This window comes from Mercenaria mercenaria, chromosome 6 (genome assembly GCF_021730395.1).
Source record: "Mercenaria mercenaria strain notata chromosome 6, MADL_Memer_1, whole genome shotgun sequence".
Taxonomy (NCBI): Eukaryota; Metazoa; Mollusca; class Bivalvia; order Venerida; family Veneridae; genus Mercenaria; species Mercenaria mercenaria.
The window spans coordinates 56,760,401-56,779,208 of NC_069366.1; the positions used below are offsets into that span (position 1 = coordinate 56,760,401).

The 18,808-nt window shown below is 34.0% G+C and overlaps 1 long non-coding RNA gene across 3 annotated transcripts; it reads left to right on the forward strand.

Moving 5' to 3' along the window:
- The first annotated feature begins 7,284 nt into the window (after positions 1–7,284).
- Positions 7,285–10,641, forward strand: LOC123551087 (uncharacterized). Of its 3 annotated transcripts, XR_008371368.1 has the most exons (5): positions 7,285–8,430; positions 8,932–8,993; positions 9,624–9,683; positions 10,023–10,079; positions 10,242–10,641. It is a non-coding gene; the product is annotated as an uncharacterized LOC123551087 (long non-coding RNA). The 3 variants fall into 3 exon arrangements; XR_008371369.1 differs by having other exon boundaries at positions 10,023–10,641; XR_008371367.1 differs by having other exon boundaries at positions 9,624–10,641.
- Positions 10,642–18,808: the final 8,167 nt, after the last annotated feature.

An 18,808-nucleotide genomic window follows, 5' to 3' on the forward strand; every position in this document is an offset into this window, starting at 1 on the left:
GCAGTTTGTTTGTATATCTACTGCTCCTTTAAACTTTACGATTGATTCGCCGATACAATGACGACAATGACGTTTAAAGCCGTCACATTACACATGTACTCAAATACTGTTTGATGTCTTGAGTTCCTATACATTAACGTTTACAGACTAAAGCTAATTTGACTTAGGAATCTTTGATGAAATTTACTGACCTTGCCTGCAAGTTCATTTCTAAATAACAATAACAGACAAGAATGATAATTTAGCTCATACTATACAGTCTTCAGTATATGTTGAAATAGAAAAGGTGGAAACTTAAAAAACTTAAAACGTTTATAAGTACAGGCCCTGGACTTAAAATAGTCAATTACACACCGTATTTGCATCATAGCTTTAAGATTTTGAAACGTTCCTATAGGACGATATATGGAAAGCCAGCTCCATCCCTTAACAACGACTTGAACAAATTTGGTAGATAGTCAAACATGAAATACCTCAGTCTGTAATTCATTTTGAAGTCTTGCCATGTTTTCAATTGTGTCAAAAGTACACAGCTTACAAAGCTTAATGATCAAACGATATCTGAAATCGCTGGTCCAATTAAACGTCCAGGAATCAATAAACCAGTATCCGTGCAACCTACCCGTAGTGTTATCTGCTTCTGTGAAGATCTTTTCAATCAACACACTGCCACCAGTCATTTAGGATGTACTTACCTGATGCGAACTGTGTTCATTACAAACGGAAACAATATCTGATTACTATTTTATCGACGTTATGTTTAGGTAAAAAGTCAATATTAGATAAAGATAACAGCATCAAGGAGTGTTCCGAAACGTTTAGTGGCTTTATAGTGCAATAGATTCACAAATGGAAGGCCGTTGCTTCAAATCAAATCGGAGGCTATATGACTGGGACTTTAAATTGAGGTCCTATGTAATGTGTTTTATACACTGCAACACTGCAACGCTAAAAAACCTGGGGAAGCTTATGGTACTTGAGCATCTGCTGTATAGAAAACTTTCCTTCATAACCTATATTTACGAACAATTTCTGGAGGAGCCACCCGTATAGACACCCATTAGCGACTATATGTAAACTGAGATTGAAAAAAAAACAACTGTATAACGACTTTGACTATCTAAATATCGATACTTTCCAGTTAAATGCTAGGCACTGTGTCTATTAACATCATATCAATGTTGAGATATATCAGCAGTTACCTTACTATACCAAATCCCCTTAATATATTAAATATATCCGCTAAGAAAATTGGGTATTTTTCTGATATACCAGTACATTTCTGTGAAGTTATTCTTTGAAATAAAACTCAAATTTGGTTAACAAAACAACAATCAAAATTAAATAAATTCGTATCGAAACCAAGATAAACCAGAAAAAGTGGGAAAATTAATGGCATTCCTATAAGAACTGGTGCCAAATGTTATAAGATTATTTTTGAACATTTCTATCATTTCTACTCCACAGTAATTTTGCAAAATTATATGCTAAAGAACTATTGTTTGCGCAACCAAAGAAACGAAAATTATCTAAAGATAAATAATTACTAGTATAATATTATTTTCAAATTTGAAAGACGTTTTCAAATATCTATAGGTTTACATAATTTTTGAAAAGAATGTTTAAATTTTAAATTTGTAGGGAACTAGATTCAAGTGACTACATATTAGCTGCATCGCAGCTATCTTTATCATATAAGCCGGTGACAAATGAATTGAGCCAACTACGCTACTGTACACCATTTGTCTAATTCACTATCCTTGTCAATTAATGAAAAATCGGACAACTTTTCTCCTTTTATTATCCCCCGCCGATGAAATTGGGAGGGGTGTATTGAAATGGCGTTGTCCGTCCGTCACGTCCGTCCTTGCGTCCGTCCGTCCGTCCGCAGACATTCCTCTTTTTTGGATTGGTCAATTTCCCTTAGAGGTATTCCCCTTGATTTAATGAAATATGTCCATCCGCAGCCATTTCTCAGTAACTATCAGGTAGAATTTCATAAAACTTGAAATAAACATTAACCAACATAATGCGATGATGCCCTTTAAGATTTATTTGGATTGGTCAATTTTTCTTAGAGTAATTGCCCTTTAATTATTTAAAAAATCTACAGATTTGTACATAACAAACCAACCAGTTGGTAAAATTTCATTAAACTTCTTTCTTTATTTCCATGAACATTTATTATAAACATGTGAAGCTGTGTATCCACACCTGGTCACCGCCTTGCCTTGGTGTGTCCCTTCCCCCTCCACAGCCGCCCCCCCCCCCCACCCACTCCTCCCAAAATAAAAACAAAAACATCATTCCTTTTTTAATTTTTTTTTTCAAACCTTCCATGAATATTTATCATCATGCGAAGTTGTACCGTTCCCTCACCTCACTCCTCCGCCCAGTCATGCCTACCACTCTGATCATGCATCCCCCACCCCATTTTTTTCATTTTTAGATTTCCATCAATGTTTATAATCAACATGTTAAGTTTCATACCCTCACCTGGTCACCCCCCCCCCCCCCCCCCCCCCCCGCACCCCATAAAAAAAGAAAAACGTTCATTTTCTGTTAAATTGATTTTGATTAAGGAAATTATTTGATTCTTAGTAACATCCTTAACTTTTTGCCGGATATATTTTTTGCCATTCATCACCACAAACCCTTTCGGCGGGGGATACCAATTAATCGAATTTGCTTGTTTCATTTGATTTCTATGTAGCTTTCAAAGTGTAGATAACAATCTCTAGAAAATTTTATGTTTTCCTAGTTATCTCAGATTCAACGCATTTGAGCTATCATGATAACGATAAGCAATTAAAAATTTTCAGGGTCTATCTTCATCCAAGTTACAGTTTGGCTTTCGAATGTTAACTGTTCTGTTATATTTGCAACATTTAATCAGATTTGATTGCAACTTAGCCAGAATACCGCGACTACAAAAACAAATTGATCTTAGGATTTAGCATTATTGTCATCGTTGATTTGGCATGAATGGCAAAATAGAGTGTAAAAATACACATAAGCACAATTATTGCACACACTATGACAGTGAGAGACACCAAACCACTTAATTGGCTGGATGTAATGTATTTAGATTTAGTCCAGAAAGCCTACATTAATTTTATTGACTTGATCGAATGGAATAATCTTATGAATTTTTTTCTGCGCCGTTATAGTGCCATATTTGTCTTTCGTTTTTCCACCAAAATCTTCGCTGTCGTCAATAATTTCCTCTTGTAGTAAAAGTAAGAATTTATGATGCATATACGGTCCTAACTGTACGTCATTTGATTATGTAGTCTTGTGGAATAAAATCTAACTCATCAAACGGCATTTATACATGTGAAGTTAAATTGAATTCGTACATTAGTTTATCATAATCATAATGATTAATACTTGATATATTGACAAGAAGACACACAGCCAATCAACATACATATTTTTTCAATAATGTATTAAAAGTGTAAATTCATACGCTATTTGACTATCAAATTTATTTCTAATTCTTAAAGTTATAATACTGGCCAGCTAAGATTACGTAGCGAAAGTTATAGAAAGGTCATTTTTCTACAGCAACGCATAAAACAACCGTTCACGAAGAAATTGGCTGGATAAATTTACTTGTAAATTGATATATTCCACCGATGGAGACGGATATAAAAATGTTACTTTCGGTTTCAGTGACACAACCGCCATCATTCGGATACGTCCGTGACTACGCTAAAGGAAGTGGCTAATCGTACGGTCCCGTATGAATAGTGAAATAAACCGCAGGTGGTTATTCGTACGGCAGTTTTTATTACATTGTACTGAAGTCATTCAACTGATATGTTTTCAACCGATTTCTTTACTTTTCTTTAATTTTCAGTCGCACATAAACAGGAAATGATTTCGAATATAGAAAAAAGGCTAATTTTATGTCTGCATGCAATATTGTTGTCATCGTATGACACATATGCAATAAGTGTGAAAAATAAAAATGTCATCTATAGAAGTTCACAACATCGTTTGAATATCATGTAATATGCTTACTTTTTCTTTCATATTTGATTGATAAGACTGGAACTAATTATTGACAATAATAAGTCCTCTCTCTCTCTCTCTCTCTCTCTCTCTCTCTCTCTCTCTCTCTCTCTCCCACTGAAAACTAGAGACGCTGCTAAATATCTGAGCGTCACACTAAGTAAATACATGTATCTCATTTGGTTAGAATATGTTGATAACATCACATCAAAAGCAAAGAATTCACTTAGATTCATCAGAAGGGGAATAAACAAAAAAAACAACAGCAAAAAAAAAAACAGCTTACAACACAATGTTCGCCCACGCCTTAAACACTGCTCCTCTATAAAAATGAGACTAACATTTACATGACTTCACTTGGTACCAGCAGTGTTCCACAAGATTGGAGGACGGCTATCGTTGTCCCTGTATACATAAAGGGCCCACGAAGCAAAGCCAGCAATCACAAACCTATTCTCTTGCTTGCAATTGCTTCCAACTGATGGGGCATGTTTTAGTATCAAATATTATTAATCATCTAGATAATAAAATTTGCTTAATTCCTTCCAACATGGCTTCCGCTCAAAGCACGGTTTTTGAATCTCAATTTTTATTAAATTTTAGTCAAGAATTTTTGATTACCTTGAAGCTAGTAAATAGACAGACCTAATAGTAATGGACTTTATCAAATCGTTTGACAAAGTCGATCACAATCATCTGGTCTACAAGCTATTTCAATTAGGTATATATAGAAAAACACCCATGTGGGTTAAATATTTCCTTTAAATACAATATGAACACAAAAGGTCTTCAATCAGATATGCCACATTTGGTATCAAGGGTACCGCAAGGGTGTGTCCTTAGGCCTTGCCTTTTCTTAACATGTCCGCCACCTGCCAGGCTCACTTAAAAGCACCGTAAGACTCGTTGTTGATGATACAGTAGTTTACCTCATTATAAATATCATGCATGATTGTGAGACTCTCTAGCAGTACCTCCATAAATTAGAGCTTTGGAAAAAGACCCGGTCAAAGGAGTTGAATTCCGATAATGTGAAGTGATTAGGGTATATAAAAAGAAATAAAAAAAAACATTGTTTTTGCTATAAGCTACATATCCATGAATTTAAAACTATAAAAATGCCTAATATTTAGGCGAACCAGCAGTGTTAGTTCACAAAAAAGACAAACAAGACCCTAAAATACATGAAAAGAAATGATCAAACAAATGATTAATGTACAAATTTAAGAAACTCCGTATAAAACATGTTCAACTATAACTGGAATATTGCTCAACTGTTTGGCATTCAACAATCTCTAACATATGGAATTGAAAGAGTACGAAAGGTTGTCGCCAGATATGTTCAAATCAAGTATGTTTGTAGATGAAGCATCACAGAAATGTTAACTGTACTGGCAAACCTTAGAAACAAGGAGAAATTTTACATCCTTGCATCCCTGATTCTTTTATAGAAAATCCGTCATTCCATTGTGGTTTTTTTTGTAGATCACCAGTACCGGCTAAACTCTCAGGACCTTCACTTTTATATTCCCTCCTCTCGCACCCATTATCACAAGAACTCAATTTTCCCCCAAGAACCATTAGACTCTGAAACAACCTACCACATCATGTTAAATCTAGTGCTACTCTTAATGAGTTCAGGAGTGGCCTAGATTGTTCAAACCTGAAATATCTGTTTTATCATCTTTTAACCTTTACCTTGTAATATAATAGTGCTCATTTTAATATTGCACACTAATTTGTGTTTTCAATGAAGGCTTAATCATCAGTGTCGACCAGACAGTCTCCTCCCAGTCACAGTCAGTCATTGACAATGGAGACTATCTAGTTGTGGCTAACTTAACTTAACTGACACTGTTTTTATTTTCTGATGGTCGCATTCATTTAGTTATGGCGAAACCCCATTTGTTTAACTAACCAGTATCAAACCGCAACAACTCGCACAGTCTCTCGTGAGAAACTCATGATGTCATGCAACAGTTCAGAGCACGTGGTTATTCTTGAAAATCAGTATCAAAATTTTACCTTTTTATAAATTTAATATAATCACATAAAATTTATAAAACAACACACAATTTCTCAGAAAATGTCAATAAATAACGATTCTCTACAGCCTATTGGTTTTTCAAAATGAAGAGTACCCTGATCAGGTGACAACTGCAATGACGGACAAAATATTGCAGACAGGGGTACCAATTTGAAACTTGTGTTCAAATTATGTTGCATGCATTATTTATGCCAGATCAAAAGGAAAATTGATTAGAGATATTGTATAGTAAAATGTGAGTCCATTGCATTTGATAAAATTATAGCATGACAGACTTCTGGAACGATTCCTGGTTAGGTGTCAGTACGGAATTCATTTTAGCTCAGAGATCCGTAACAGCATATTATATAAACATCTTTGAGTTGAACTTTTAGCTAGGGACTACTGTGCAGATGTAGACAAATTGATTGTGAAACGTACGGGACCGTAATACGAGCCACGCTAAATGATTGTTCGTACGGGACCGTACAAAGAGCCACGCTAATCTATTTTAAGAAACAAAACAACAACATGTCTAGCACATTCGTATCGCATTTCCTGGTAAACTGCCTTTCACTTTTATTTAACAACAGACTTAATTTTATAACATTAATGCATTGTTTGTAGAAATGGCATCGAAAAACAAAATATTTGTAAATTTCTGCATTTATCCGCCGTCTTTACGCAACATCCTATTACGGCCGATCAGCCATTGTTGTTTTCGACGTATTTAAATTTTTGTCACGTGACACTGTCTTCGTTGGTTTACGGAATTCGGCGAAGCCTGGCGAGTGAATGAGTGGCCAGCTGGTCATTATATATTTCATGGTTTTATATCCATTCGTATCTCAACAATATTTGGCCATCCAAGACTAACTAACGGGCGAATTTGTTCATTAGACTGTCATCTACAAATCTACAAAGTTATTTGCTTTATTTTAAAGGCGTATGCTAGAATTCCCTGTATATGAGATGGGCGAAAATTTTCCAAATAACAGAATTTCTTTAAACTTTGTATATTGAAGGTCAATCATCTAAGAAACAAAAAAAAATGCAATAAAAATCATAGGTCACCGGATTAGAAAAAGAGTTATCTGCCCTTGAAAACGTCATTTTTGGGCGAAATGCCGTTTTCAAGGGCAGATAACTCTTTTTTGATACCGGTGACCTATGATTTTTATTCCAATTTTTTGTTTCTTAGATGATTATCCTTCAATATCCAAAGTTTGAAGAAATTCTGTCATTGGGAAAATTTTCGCACCAAATTCTAGCATACGTCCTTAACGGTGATTTTTAACAGTATTATAACTTTAAACCAATCATCGTAAATGGTCAAACGTTTTATCGACTGATGGGCGGAGTTAAAACTGTCAATTTTGTAATAGCGAATTTACTACAGAACATATCAGTATTGACGTGAAAAGAGTTAAATCATTGTCGCTTACATAATTTAATGGAGAAGCCAAGGCAATAATATTTTATGAATAAATACATAGCAGTGTAGGTGCCCGCCCGCTTAGTAGGTAGAGCGTTGGTCTACGGATCGCGGGGTCGTGAGTTCGATCCTCGGGCGGGGCGTATGTTCTCCGTGACTATTTGATAAACGACATTGTGTCTGAAAGCATTAGTTCTCCACCTCTGATTCATATGGGGAAGTTTGCAGTTACTTGCGGAGAACAGGTTTGTACTGGTACAGAATCCAGGAACACTAGTTAGGTTAACTGCCCGCCGTTACATGACTAAAATACTGTTGGAAAACGGCGTTAAACCCAAAACAAACAAAACAAACAAACAAAGCAATGTAGACAATCGCATGTACAAGTCATACCTCTTGGTAAAAAAACGAGAAATAAAGGCGTACGTAGGATTTATATAGGCAGATGGCCCCCAACTTTTGAAAAATAATAAGATCGATGACAGTGTTGAAAATCGACAGTTTTCGCTAAAATAAACTTTAAACTACCGAACTGTGTCGTTTTTAATAATAACAGATTCTCAGTATTGATGTAAAATGAGTTTAAAGTACGACCGGTACAGGCATTTTGCGTTAAAATTGCTGCATTCGGCCATTTCAGGCTCAAAATTCGCTTATTAGCAACCCTTGCTTCAGTTAACAGTTTATAACAGCTATTTCATTTGTTAATTCTATTTAATATTTTCCTAACCAGAAACTGAAGCAAGGGTTGCTAATAAATGAATTTTGGAAAAAATGATATTATTTGTCTGGTCTTTCTCACGTATAAGAGTGGCCTCCCTTGAAGCAAGGTGCTCGTTGCCAGGCAATATTATAGGTGGCGCCGCTGTCAACATGTGCATGTGAAAACGAAAGTAGATTGTTTATGTAGGAATTATTACAACATTTTATCCTTCTACGTTGAAAATTTAAGGTAAGTAGACAAAATGTCATTTTGTTGTGTTAAGTTAACTAGGGAAGTATTCATTCGATTCTATTTCAATGGAAATGGAGCAGAATTATTGACACACAAGTGGCACAACGGTACAGACTGTTACACTCACAATAATTTGCAGTAGGAAGACAAAAAATATACTGACACAGTGACAGTGTTTACATTTTGCATTATTTTTCTTATTCAACCTGATGAATGGTGTGTACTCATTGAATACATGTACTGTATATGAAATTAATGAAGCAGTAATTTGACAAATACAAGCAATGAGATATTGTTCATTGATTAAAATATGGATTTTTTTTTTTTGGTGTCCTTCACAAATGAGACAATTAATCCTTCAGATATAAAAGAATGCTTCAAGGTCGACAGAATATGATTGAAATTACAAAGGCTAGTAATGTAGTTTCTTATTATCATTATTATTGACATATTGTGATGTCTTGCACTAATCAGTGTTTGTTTTGTATTATATTTCAGATATAATAGTATGAATATTGAGATAATTATTAAGTTACCTTCAACTGGTCAGTGGTCAAAAGGTATGTCTTTTTGATAATTATAAAGTTTTGCTTACACACTTTTTCTTATGATAATTATAGGCCTCCCAAGTTAATCTCCACATTTCTTACCATCTATCTACTTTGTTTCTACTGAAAGCATAAACACTAAATAACTATTCTATTTTCTGTATATCCAGGGTTGCAGTGTATCACATGATCTTTTTGAAATTTCTGTGACCTATATTTTCTAGAGTAAAAGAAAATGTTTGTCATATTTATGCAAGAGTAACACCAGATCAACTGAGACCCAAAATATAGTTGTGGTGTGTGACTTACTTGTTCTCATGACACAATGAAGGATCAGCTGCTGTGGAATGCCAGTCGTACACATGTACCTGCCAGAACATTACCTTTTAATTCAAGAAAGTTGCTTTTAAATCAATTTTGTGGCTTTATATCTATAAACCTGAGGTCATATTCATAAAGCTTCTAAGATTATTTTCATCTAAGATATTCAATGTTTTGTTAGAGACCTGAAGTTGAAATATTTTCTAATTTAAAATATGAGAAACATTATGAATATGACCTCTGTAATTAAATTAATTGATGAATCACACAATTATGCATATTGCTTAGGTCATAAAATATTATTTGACTTTTTTATTTCAGGGAGTATTTCTGTGTGTCTTGAAGCATTGAATGCCCCAAAACAACCAGTATGATAAAAAGGTAATTTAGAACTCTTTTCCTTCAAATGCCTTTCACAAAATTACAAAACCTGTAACTGAGGAATTGAATTACCTAAGAAGATCTGATAAATAAAACTTCAAAACACTAATTATGCTCTGATGTACACACAGATTGTACTTTGCATTTTTATATTTATAAAGATGAGAAGATAGTTCATGTATATATTTGTTTCTGCACAAGATTCAGAATAAATTTTCTATCAACTATGACAAAAGCAGACAGATTTCAATATATATCATAACAAAATTCAATATTTTAGGAACTTCATTTCAAAAGGATATATTAAAATCTATCAAGTTGCTTTATATTACATTACAGACCAGGTTATACAGCTTCCCAAAATGTTGAAAGACTAAGCTGTTTTTCTATGGACTTGTATGTATTTTGAATGTTTGATTTCTCTGTTTAACCTTATGATTGAATATTTCATTTCAATTAGTCATGACACTAAGCCTTTTTCTAGTAATTTGCATCTACATTTCAACATGTTTACACTTTTTTACCCAGAAAGATATTCTTTTATTTCTTTCATTCTAGGTATACTATCTAGGTTGAAAACAGCCATGGACAATGAATTTGGAGCTGCATGCTGGAGCATCAGAAATTACATACCTGGAATAAATAATTGCACAACACACATTTACTGAGAAGTGAATAATGTTTATGTTAAAGTGCAATATCCATGTTTGTAACATTTAATTGGGGGTAATAGTTACAGTGTTGAAAGAGACTACCAGTGTTACATTTCAGTCAAAGTTACAGTGTGGGTGCTAATTCTAAATTCTTGATAATCAAGTGTTTTTAATAACTTATGAATACTAATTACTTATCAAACTGTTTAATTTATCACATTCCTACATCATTATTTTATATAAAATGCTTGTAGTTATATAATATATGTCAGGTTAAATGGTAATAAATTTTGTTTCTGTGTAAATATCTTGCTTTTTGAAAAATGAAAATGATACATTCAGTGGCCATCATCTGTCAAAAAGTTATTATAAATGCAACAAAACTGATAAAAAAGTTATGCAGATACTTTTCACAAGTTCATGGAATAGCAGAATATACATTGTATAGTTTTCCTAACTTGTATCTTGGGCCCATCATAAATTAATTGCTAGATTAAATTTTCTTCACATTGAAGGGGAAGGAAGTTTTTTTTTTATTTATTTATTTTTTTTTATTTCAGATCAGATATTTTATAATGGATTTGATTATAAGCAACAATAATAACTGAAAGTTAATAATTTATAACATTCTTTATAGAAATTTTCCATAGATGATTTTGGAAACTAAAAATAGTAAGGGGAGGCATGAATATAGTGGGAGTGGATGATAATCTAACAATTAATATAGTATGGCCTTACAAATATAAATCAATAAATACTTACTGGCAATAATATTGATTAGGTATGATACAGCTATATGATAAATATATATTTTTTGAATGGTGATTTGTTATGAGAAAAAAAGCTGATATATACAGTCTAGAGTCTTCTAGTAAGCTGCATAATTATGATTGGAACTAGCTCCATATTTCCTTTTTTTAACTTCATATATGATAGCCAAGTATCACAATTATATGAATTCTAATGTCAGTTGTGTACACAACTGAAAATGCATTGCATTCATTTTCTAAAGTAATAGTTAGCATTTGGTCATATCTCATATTTGGCCTTCAATAACTGGAAAGGGAAGTCAATAAATGGAATTTATGATTATACACAAAATATGGAGAAGACTGAAAGCAGTAACTGATCAATAATAGCCGAATGCTTTAGCTTATGATTGTCAAAATTCATTGTAGTTTTGTTGATGATCTCTTTCTTTAAGGGGCTGGTAGGTGAAATGTCAATATCACAGTGACCCTAAGACTGAAATATTTTATTATCGAAAGCTGAATGATAATTTTGCCCATGGTCATCAGGCTTTAAATCATAACAGATGAACAATTTGGGGTCAGTAGATAAAAGTTAAAGGTCACTGACAATTAGATAAAGAGTGATTCAGGTGATATAAGCTTGAAAACACTTTCACTTATTATGATCATCCAGCATTGCAGCATGAATGCCTATGTTCAGTAGATGACCACTATAGTGTTTGGCAAATAGGTCAAAGTTCAAATTCAAACCATACTGAAAATAAATGCAAGTTACGTGCCCAGTAACCGCTGACAGGCCATCATGGGAGACATATAATTTTGTCCTTTTTGTGCCCCCCATGAGTGGTGGGGTCATATAGATTTGCTCTTGTCCGTCCTTTCGGGAATGTTGTGTCGCGCCTAGCTCCAAAAGTATTTGACGTAGAGACACAAAACTTTACAGGAATCTTGGTCAGCATGTGTAGTTGTGCACCTGGGGTTTCGCGTCCGGATTCATTCAGTCGTGTAGGAGTTATGGCCCCTGACTTTGTAAAAATCGGTCATTTTAGTGTTGTGTCGCGCCTAGCTCCGAAAGTATTTGACATAGAGTCACAAAACTTTACAGGAATGTTGGTCAGCATGTGTAATTGTGCACCTTGGGATTCGCGTCCGGATTCATTCAGTCATGTAGGAGTTATGGCCCCTGACTTGTAAAAAATTGGTCATTTTAATGTTGTGTCTCGCGTAGCTCCAAAAACATTTGACGTAGAGTCACCAAAGTTTACAGGAATGTTGGTCGGCATGTCCAGACTTACTCAAAAAAAAAGTTTGTGAAACATGTATGTTAAAATGTACTTTACCTAGAAGCATAAAACATTAGAGGATTGTTTTATAGCCTATGAAGAGTTTTCTTTAGGATTTTACTCAGCTAGGCCAGAGTTATGGCCAACTAAGTGAAAAATATACATAAGGCTCTTAAAAGTTTGTGTTGCAAACATCTTAAAAATTGTTTAACCTGAGTCATTAAACCATGTTACAGTGACAGGATTGGGGGCACCTGTGTCCTATGAACACACATCTAGTTTCGAGTGCCATTGCTATAAGACCAGCTCTTAAATTGGTCCTCTTCGAAATTGTGCAGTCTCTACTCATTTTTCTCCAGTAAAAGTACTCTAACCTTTGAAACATACATTTTTAGCTCACCTGTCACAAAGTGACAAGATGAGCTTTTGTGATCGCGTGGCGTCCGTCGTCCGTCGTCCGTGCGTCCGTGCGTAAACTTTTGCTTGTGACCACTCTAGAGGTCACATTTTTCATGGAATCTTTATGAAAGTTGGTCAGAATGTTCATCTTGATGATATCTAGGTTAAGTTCGAAACTGGGTCACATGCGATCAAAAACTAGGTCAGTAGGTCTAAAAATAGAAAAACCTTGTGACCTCTCTAGAGGCCATATTTCTCAATGATCTTCATGAAAATTGGTCAGAATGTTTATCTTGATGATATCTAGGTCAAGTTTGAAACTGGGTCACGTGGGGTCAAAAACTAGGTCAGTATGTCATAAAATAGAAAAACATTGTGACCCCTCTAGAGGCCATATTTTTCAGTGGATCTTCATGAAAATTGGTCAGAATGTTCGCCTTGATGATATCTAGGTCAAGTTCGAAATTTGGTCACATGCGGTCAAAAACAAGGTCAGTAGGTCTAAAAATAGAAAAACCTTGTGACCTCTCTAGAGGTCATATTTTTCATGAGATCTTCATGAAAATTGGTGTGAATGTTCACCTTGATGATATCTAGGTCAAGTTTGAAACTGGTTTACGTGGGGTTAAAAACTAGGTCAGTAGGTTTAAAAATAGAAAAACCTTGTGACCTCTCTAGAAGCCATATTTCTCAATAGATCGTCATGAAAATTGGTCAGAATGTTTATCTTGATAATATCTAGGTAAAGTTTGAAACTGGATCAAGTGGGGTTAAAAACTAGGTCAGTAGGTCAAAAAATAGAAAAACCTTGTGACCTCTCTAGAGGCCATATTTCTCAATGAATCTTCATGAAAATTGGTCAGAATGTTCGCCTTGATGATATCTAGGTCAGGTTTGAAACTGGGTCACGTGCAGTCAAAAACTAGGTCAGCAGGTCTGAAAATAGAAAAACTTTGTGACCTCTCTAGAGGCCATACTTTTCATGGGATCTTTATGAAAATTAGTCAGAATGTTCAACTTGATGATATCTAGGTCAGATTCGAAACTGGATCACATGCAGTCAATAACTAGGTCAGTATGTCTAAAAATAGAAAAACCTTGTGACCTCTCTAGAGACCATATTTTTCAAGAGATCTTCATGAAAATTGATCAGAATGTTCATCTTGATGATATCTAGGTCAAGTTCAAAAGTGGGTTACGTGCCTTCAAAAACTAGGTCATTAGGTCAAATAATAGAAAAACCTTGTGACCTCTAGAGGTCATATTTTTCAATGGATCTTCATGAAAATTGGTCAGAATTTTTTATCTTGATGATATGTAGGTCACATGTGCTCAAAAACTAGGTCACTATGTTAAATAATAGAAATAACGACGTCATACTCAGTTCAACACTGGGTCATGTGGGGATAGGTGAGCGATTCAGGACCATCATGGTCCTCTTGTTACTTTTGTTGCCATGGCAATGAAATATTTTTTTACTTTTTTTCGCATGCAAAACAAAGTGAGTTAATTAAATCCATTTCATTACTGCTAACATATTTATCTTTATAATTTTAAAAGTTGTGACAAAAATAATGAAAACTTACTTATCCTAAGGTAACATTATTACCAAATGACCTGTTACCATGGCAACTGAAAGGCTCTTTTCTGCTTTGTTTACATGGGCATTATGAATTATCAATTGTAACAGTGATAAGTCCATTAAATATCCAAACATCAAAATATTGAAGTTTTAACATGCAAGAAGTTAAAAAATGCTACATTTTAGCCCCGTTGTCATGGCAACTGAAAGGCTCTTTTCTGCTTTCTTTACAGGAGCATTATGAAATGTCAATTGTAAAAGTTATAAGTCCATTAAATGTACAAACATCAAAATATTGAAGCTATAACATGCAAAAAGTCAAAAAATGCTAAATTTTAGCCCTGTTCCCATGGAAACCAACAGTAAAAGTACACGTTTTATACTCATAAATATACCAGGCCAAGAATTCTACCTCTGTACATGATTTTAAATCATACTTTGAAACGTTAACAAAATTAAAACAATAAAATATTGATTTTTTAAGAAATTTTTAGTTTCAGGATTCCAAAGAGTTATTTCCCTTAGTTAAGACCGTTTCTATGACAATTCTGTTACCGGCTTATGTATGTTTGAATAGCCTGATGTGTTTACATTGATATTTAATCAAACATTTGTAACAGCTATCATTAATTATTTTGTTTTTTCCAATTTATTTAAGTATAAACCCCCCCCCCCCCCCCCCCCCAAGATACGCTAATGCTTTCTTTCACTACAGCACATAAGGTGAACATTGGATTTTCCATAAACAATTGTCCTTGCAGATTTTAATGTTTATTTTTGGAAAATACATGCATTTTGGTAAAAAACGGCACATATTTTATCATCATTTTGATGGGGGCCAAAATTGGCCCAGATCCTACGTACCCCTTTGGCACTCTCTACACAATGTTTTAATTTATCAATTTTTTAAACATATCATCAAATAATGACAAGTGTCGACCTTTAGTCGATAAATTCAACAATACGACCGTAGACACGAATATTTTTCCATACTGAAATGATACAAAATTGTTCTGAATCGTAGGCGAACTTAGAAACACATTTACGTCCAACAGTGACGTTAAATGAAACATTTTAATGTTCTTGAAAAACTGTTACACCGAAATATCTAGAAAAAAGACTCTTTGCTGTAAATGTTTAATTTGTATTAATATTTTCTCATGTAACCATTGAGTTATGTAGATTCAATGATAAAAAATTATTGCCCTTTACGTTCGGTCCACTTAGGAATAGCGAAATAAACCTTTGGCTTCATCACCGGCCAGTATGACTTTTTCTTGGTCTGAAAAATAATCCTGATATTGACCTCACTTAAACGAAAAAGACGCAGTACGGACCCAAGGTTGGTATTCAGTTGTAATATTGACGATATTGCTGTAACAGAACCTACTTACTGTTTAGAATGTTCCTGTATTTCTGAGGTCTATATCCAAAATATCGTTTTAAAGAAACATTTATATAAATTGCTCTTACCTTTTTATACTTGCATCTGCATTTGATTACTTACCGTACATCGCTGTGGTTTCGGAACCTCACTTGGGATGCTTGGTGGCTCGTTCCAGTTGTCACTGGTGACTAAAACAAACAAGCAAAATGATACGAGAGGTCTTTCTTAAAGTTTAAGATGGAAAGTCACCACTTGTATGAATTCGTACCGGGGTGATTCTACACAAAACAATACAAAAATAATCATTGTTACATTCGAAAGCTGCAGTAAATGTTCGGGCAGGTGTTGCACATTTCATAACCTGTCACTGAGTCTGTAATTGATTTAATTGGCCACGCTCAATTTTTTAAAAAAAATCTTCTTATAGAATTTGTTTACTCTCTTTTCACATTGTCCGTTATATAAATAATCGTTGTCCCAAATAGGAGTTTTACGGTTAGATATTCATATATCTCTATATAAGAAAATCCTACAGAAGATCATCTGAAAGCATGATATTATATGCATTTATGCAAACTTCGTTTCGCAATAAGATTTTTAGGAAAATCCTTTTGAATCATACGAAAACGCAGCAAAGCGAAATAATACTTGGTTTGAATGAGGTCATATACAACACATACCGTGCCCTCACCCCAATCCCCACAACCTTCAGATTGATTGATTAATTGAACTCATGTTGTAACCGTACTCGGTAAATCAACAGTTTTCACACAACTGAATCTGTTCAATATAAAAAGGTAACAAGAAATGTCCTTTAAAAAGACAAAAGGCGTAGAGGTAATAATGTTTTGGCGCATGGAAAAATCATAATTAAACAGGATGTACAGACAGAAAAGATTTTGATATGCATCTATGAACACATGACTCATTTGCAAATATTTCAACTAAGCAGCAAACTTAAAGGATCAATATGTATCCTTTAAGTAATAGAAGGTCAAAATAATTCGACGTCCTTTGCTGATTCTGAAATAATTTCGTGTTGGGTCAGAAACCCCGTAAAGAACCCACTAGCACAATATCTCGACCCAGACTACAGTTACAACCATCCACCATTCATTCATACAAGTACGAAAGTTGCTGCAAGATTTGCTGCAAGATGCAGCAAAAGGAAACTCCGCGCATGTAATACTAATAGAACAGGAGATGATATAACGATACTGGTGTCTTTGTTGTAGACCCTAGGCAAACAGACAGTCTGTTAAATATCGATGACATTATCTATTTCTGTTATATCAAAGAATATATCAAAGAATACATTTGTAATACGCATTTTAATGTTACATGTCAAACGAAGGATTTGGCTTTCCGTTTTTTATGCAATACTCCATTATCTATCTTGAAAATAAGTAATATAGAGATTTGTTTCCTTAGAGTAATTAATGAACTGCAATGTAGTTCACTGCGCACAAAAAGACACTTGGTAGCGTTCTATGTTTTTTAAAGGATTCATTTTCATGTTGGGTAACATAACATATATACGTTGTGGCCATATCAAATGGTAACAGTGCTCCCTTTCTTTAGGACAAAGTGATAAAATATTTACTTTCAGACACCAAATCAAAAGTGTATACCAGCGAGATCTTCTCTTTATATACTTGATTGTCTAGAATTGAAACCCAAGATATATGGTCTCCTGTAATATCCATTCATCCGACGATAAAAAAGGAGTGCCTATTGATGAATACTCATTCCTTAAACGCAGACAAAGTTCTTTTGCGTGGGAAACATTGGTTAATGCATTAAAAAATTCCAGATATCACTGTCAGACAATTCTAGTGTTTTGATTGACATGATATTTCTTCTTGTTCAAAATATATTTTTAATTTCATTTCGAATTGTATTGATCTGTGCATACTAATTTAGCTAAAAGCACCTATTGTCAAGTGGTATTTCAAGATTAAAAACAATTTGTTTATGCTTATGGGTTTCATTCAAGGTCGTTATACAGGATGATATTTTATTTAAAATTACCAATATTGCTGCGGGTGGGGTGGGAGGGTCGAATCTTTCATCAGATTATTATACATTCCGTAAATTAAAACCTCCAAATACACTAACTACTTGGCTGGTTGACGAAAAACAAATAAACTACTCAGCAAATAAAGTTTATTTTTTACATGACAATTGATACACAGGGCACTTTTACTCAGACACAATGCAGGATCGATTGGTGCTATAATTCTCTTGTTTTATCACATTATCCATTAATATTTTATGAGTGTTTGATACATGTTGACATCAGTGTTTTCACGCTGTGATCTAGAAAATTTCATGTTGATTTTTTTCAAACATGTAGGGTCAGATAATCATGATGTACACAGTACAGCTGACACCACCGTTCTGTAGAATACTTTCTTATTGAAGTGGTTGATATCAAAAAAAAAAATAAAAAGATAAAACATTTTGCTTATAGTAGTAAAACAATTAGCAATGAGTAAATGTTACGGTATCATGCTTTCCTACTTGAAAGACAGATGTACATTACAACTTACATCATTGTGTTTTGATAAATCAGCTTGTGAAATGCCCAAAACAAACTACCAGGCTACACAAATTGTTACAAGAATAGTACGAGGGTATGTTATAACTTCATTCTGAGAAACATTCACTTTTATATTATTCATTTGACCGTATGATAGATTTTATTTTTTCACTTACATGTGACTGCCAGTTAACAAACACATATTATCAACTTTGCAGGAGGGAGGGAGAGGACGAATCATCTTTAGTAAGGTCATCTCGAGAATATGATCGAAAACAAGATCTGGGACAAGCAGGTCTTACACAGAAGTACGTTTGATCACGACTTTCAAAGTAATAACTTAATAATTCTGCACATTTCAAAAATCGAAATTCATCAAATTGAGATTTGAGATTTCATACAATTTAATTGAGATTTCATTCAATTTAATTGATATTGCATACAATTTTATTTTTCGTAAACCCTCTGTTTGAAACTACTGATTGCAATAACATGAAGTTGAATTGTGGTAAAAGAAACTTATTCCA